Raw genomic sequence first — 5,068 nt, forward strand, 5'->3', positions numbered from 1 at the left:
TCCTGCTGTAGTTCATTTCTTTCTAAATTGATATTCAGATTTACTGAACTAATTTCTTTAATCTTTAAGGATGAACAGAAATGATTTGTCTTAAGAAAAATATTTAAAAGAGCTCAGTCCTGATTGGCTGCCCTGTATTAAAATGAATTATTAATGTACGGAGGAAAGTAAACTGAACCAAAGATGAGGTCTTCAGACAAACATGCCTTTCCACTGTCCGCATTTTTTACAAGTGAAACAAATGCCAACATGACCAGGTCAGCCCGTCCAATTAAGAAATTCAGCTCAAGAGCAAACCGCAAGATGTGGAAAGGAGTCTCCAGTAAATCCTAGAATGTCATCAAGGGACCTAAAGCTCATTCCACAGTTAATGTAAAAAACAGTATCTCCATCATAAAGAGACTGCTAGTTAGATTTTCATCAGGGATGTGCAAGGAGGAAACCCTTGAAGAAAAAAAATACATTTTTCATTGATAAATTTTAAGAAAAATGGACCAAATTAGTTCTTACTTTTACCTTCATTGAAAGTTACAAATGATTTTCCCATGCTGTTTTGGCATGGCTGCCAACTTATGTTGTTTTTTCTTGGAGTGAGAATGTGGTTATTGCCGTCCCAAATGGGTTAAGTAGGCAGAAGTGGAGTGCTCCTTCAGTTGTGAGTGGGGCTGGTTCATTGGTAGGGGTGTGGGGAGGGACACACGGGGCTGGTTCATTGGTAGAGGTGTGGGGAGGGACACACGGGGCTGGTGAGCCTGAAGCTGCACCATTTTTTTTGTTTTCCCCATATATTGATGTATATATTCTTTATTCTGTAGGAAACTCTATTTAAATTAAAATAGCAACCTTCTCTGTAGTCTGTATGTCATGGCTACTGAAAAGTCTGCACCAGACACAGAACACACACACATATTTAACAACATTGAAGTCATTAAGACATAATCTTTATGTGCTCTTTTCCGAGTCACAATAAGCTGAACTGTTCTTTGTGTTTTGGCCATTTGAAGAGAAAAAAAAATCTAAAAAAATGGAAGTAGAAATTTTGTGCATGATGTTTGTGTTTTTCCTCCACAGATGAGACTGACCTCTCCTTCAGCTATCATCGAATGATTTATAATTTGACCTGGTATGAAGCTCAGACTTACTGCAGGAAGAACTACACTGATCTGGTCAGCATCAGAGATCAGGACCAGAATGAAGCAGTGAAGATAAAAGGGATGACCAGCAGCATGTCCTTCTGGATCGGCCTGCTGCGTGATGACTGGGAGTGGGCTGATGGAGGACGCTCTGCTTACAGAAACTGGGGGGCTGGTCAACCTCGATTATTATTAACATCGTCAAACTGTACACAGCTGAGAAATGGGAAATGGGAAACAGTGCCATGCAGTAATAATGTGTCTGCTGCTCTGTGCTACAACAGTAAGTCCTGACTTCACACACACTCTCTTAGCAGTGTCCAGTACCATCAATATAATCAGTGTATCTGATCTCACTGTAAAACATTGTCTTTTCTGTCTCTATCAGTGTCTGTAAATGTCAGTGCTGACTGTATGAGAGGGGAGAGCGCTCTGGCCTACTGTAAGAAAGGTAACAGGACTGTTATTATTGAATATTATGACAGAAGTTATTATTGAATATTAAAGAACATCAAGATAAGTTATTTCTAACTAAAAGGTTAATCACATGATCAGATAACTTCTTATTAAACACTCTCACATTTACACACATCACACCTACACCTATCATTTGTCAAGTCAAGACAAATTTATTTGTATAGCGCTTTTTACAACTGTTGTCGTCACAAGCTTTACATAATTATTAATTAGTAAAAGACAGAAAAAATGAAATAACGTAAAGAGACATGAAGGATCCAAGACCCCCAGTGAGCAAGCCAATGGTGACATTGGCAAGGAAAAACTCCCTCTGAGCTGGAGGAAGAAACCTTGGGAGGAACCAAGACTCACAAAGGGGACCCATCCTCCTCTGGTCAGAACTATTTAAAATAAAATTATTGATAAAAGTTACCAAACCATCTAAACTGTTGAACTGTTTAGATCATAATCATAATATATTAATCATGGTGTAGATAGTTAATAGAGTTGATATTAATAGTGGCAGATAGTTAAGAGTCCTTTTATGTTTTAACATGGTCATTAAACAGGTAGCAGTGGTAGGAGGGTGTGCCGCTGGTCTGGCATGGGTGTGGGTGGGGGCAGGGCCTTCAGGTTGTACTGGTAGGTGGCAGCTGGTCAGACACAGGTAAAGGGGACCTCAGCGGGCAATCTTTCAGCAGGTCGGGCTGGGTGACCATTTACTCGGAGAAGGTAAAGAGACAGAGTTAGTTCTGAGAGGATTTTATGGAGAGCAGAGTCAGAGTGTGTCTGATGACTCCAGCAGGTCTGACTGTAACAGCCTCATTAAAAGGAGAGAGCCAGAACGACAGACATGGGAGCTCCCTGAAACGCTATCGTCCATCTGCTCCACCGTATACAGTACAGTATACCACAATTCCCTGTGTCCGCAAACCCATGGACCTACAACCTTTATCTAAGGGGAAACATTAATTACCAAATGCTAAACTAAACAGAGTTTTCAGCTTAGATTTAAAGATTGAGACTGTGTCTGAGTCCCAAACGTTATCTGGAAGGTTATTCCAGAGTTGGGGGGCTTTATAAGAAAAGGCTCTTCCCCCTGCTGAGGTTTTCTGAATTTTGAGAACTACAATGAAGCCAGCACCCTGAGATCTAAGTATTATTGATGGTTCATAATATGTAATAAGATCCCACAGGTACTCAGGAGCGAGGCCATGTAGGGCTTTGTATGTTAATAGAAGAATTTTGTATTCAATAAGGAATTTAACTGGGAGCCAATGAAGTGCTGATAGAACTGGACTGATATGGTCAAATTTTCTAGTTTTAGTAAGGACCCTGGTTGCAGTATTTTGAACTAGCTGAAGTTTATTGAGGTTCCTGCTGGAACAACCTGACAAAAGTGTATTACAGTAATCTAGCCTTGAGGTAATAAAAGTCTATACAAGCTTTTCTGCAACCTGTGGAGATAAGGAATTTCTTAGTTTGGTGATGTTCCTAAGCTGCAAAAAGGCTATCCTTGTTACTCAATGATAAATCTGAATCGAATATGACGCCAAGATTTTTAGCTGCTAAACCAGGAATAATGGAAGCATCAGCCAAGTCTAACATTAAGTCTGATTGTTTATTTCTAGTGTCTTTTGTACCTAAAAGGAGAACCTCAGTTTTGTCACTGTTGAGGAGAAGAAAGTTATGTGACATCCAGAGTTTTATATCATTTACACAGTCCTCCATTTTCTGTAATCTAAATGTATTGTCAGGTTTGGCTGATATATAGTAGCTGTGTGTCATCTGCATAGAAATGGCAATAAACATCATGTCTGCTCATAACTGAGCCCAGTGGTAACATGTATAATGTAAATAATAGCGGTCCTAAACTCTGTGTTCTGCTCCATTAACTAGAGAACATTTCTCCAGTCTTTTCTCCTGCAGAACAAAGTCGTCTCAGAACTTTCCATCTCATTGGGACGAACATGACTCAGACTGAAGCTCGAGCAGCTTGCAGAGCCAACTACACTGACCTGGTCACTGTGTACGATGTGGAAGACATCACTGCACTGATTAATCTGACCGGTATCGGTTCTGCCTGGACTGGTCTGTACCGAAATCAGTCCAGTACTAAATGGTCTAATGGTGATAAAGTTACCTTCAGTGCTCTGTCAGGAGACTGTGGGTCAGGGCCGTGCTGTGCTGCTATGAAGGTTGATGGTTCATGGGAAAGTCTTCAGTGCTCAGAGAAAAGGAATTTCATGTGTTATAAACAAGGTAAATTCTGACTATTAACTATAGAGATTTAAACTGTATGAACTCTGGACTGTTTACACCTCTCAGCTTCTGCTGCATTTATTTACACTCTGTAATTTTTATATTTATGTTTTTATGTTTTTACCACCAGTCAAATGTTTTAGAACATCCACATTTTTTACAACAAAGCAATGACTTCACGTCAGCTCTGCAGCTTCACGTCTTCTCTTCAGTTATAACAGACTCTTGGTCCAGTATTAAACTGTGCTGCAAGGTGCTGTCATGTGAGCTGCCTATCACTAACAAGATGTTGACTCGTTAAAACGTATCTTCTGATGCTGGTCTACCAGACCTCTTCAGTTTTCTCCAGTTTCCAAGAGCCTTTTTTTATGGTGTGGGAAACTGTATTTATGACACACTGGCTTATTTGTAGTTCGGTCTATGTGGTCAGCTAAAGAAACAGACAGAGTCTAAACATGTACATGAACAAGACAAAGAAATACTGGAACAAAGGGGCTACTTATACAAGGACCAACAAGCAACACCGGAGACTAACAAGAACAGTAATGGCAAGGTGGGCCTAGGGCATAGACAAGAAACAAACATAAACAGAGCCAGGACCAAACAGAGACAGACCAGGAAGGGAGAACACAAGGGCAAGACAAAGGCACTTTTTACAGTTGTATTATTTTTATATTATCCTTTAGTTTTTAATCCTTTCTCCTCCAGAAAGCCCAGACAGCTGACTTATCCAATTATCTTAGATGCTGATGCCGATTGTCCGAATCTGATACAACTTGTATCAAAGCTGCTTGTGTGTAACAATTTTAGTAGTGTAATAGTTCTTTAGTGTAAGTGAAAACACTATAATGTCATGTTTCTCTGATGTGTGATTTAGCATCAGCCAGTTCATCTCTCATTTTCACTGGAGGAAACTGCGACTTTCTCAAACGTGGTCGAAACACTAACACTGCAAATATAACAGGTGTTGATCTTGCCCTGTAGAACTGTTCCACACTGCAGCTCCTTACTGCTGCTGGGGCTGAAATACAGCAGCACAGGCGCAAAACCAAAGGATCTGTACTAGATTGGTCCTAAGTCTATAACCTGATCCATTAATATTGGGGTATAGAACACATTCACACACATTCACACACATTCAACACCACATTCAGATCATAAACACCTTCATTATATTCAAAACTCATGCCATGACATGTTTTAATGATGGCCACAGT

At 40.1% G+C, this 5,068-nt stretch overlaps 1 long non-coding RNA gene across 1 annotated transcript; it reads left to right on the forward strand.

Annotated features, from left to right (window-relative positions):
• The first annotated feature begins 1,136 nt into the window (after positions 1 to 1,136).
• LOC140545558 (uncharacterized) lies at positions 1,137 to 3,577 on the forward strand. The gene is made up of 3 exons (XR_011978272.1): positions 1,137 to 1,416; positions 1,522 to 1,584; positions 3,504 to 3,577. It is a non-coding gene; the product is annotated as an uncharacterized lncRNA (long non-coding RNA).
• Positions 3,578 to 5,068: the final 1,491 nt, after the last annotated feature.

This window comes from Salminus brasiliensis, chromosome 23 (assembly GCF_030463535.1).
Source record: "Salminus brasiliensis chromosome 23, fSalBra1.hap2, whole genome shotgun sequence".
NCBI lineage: Eukaryota > Metazoa > Chordata > Actinopteri > Characiformes > Bryconidae > Salminus > Salminus brasiliensis.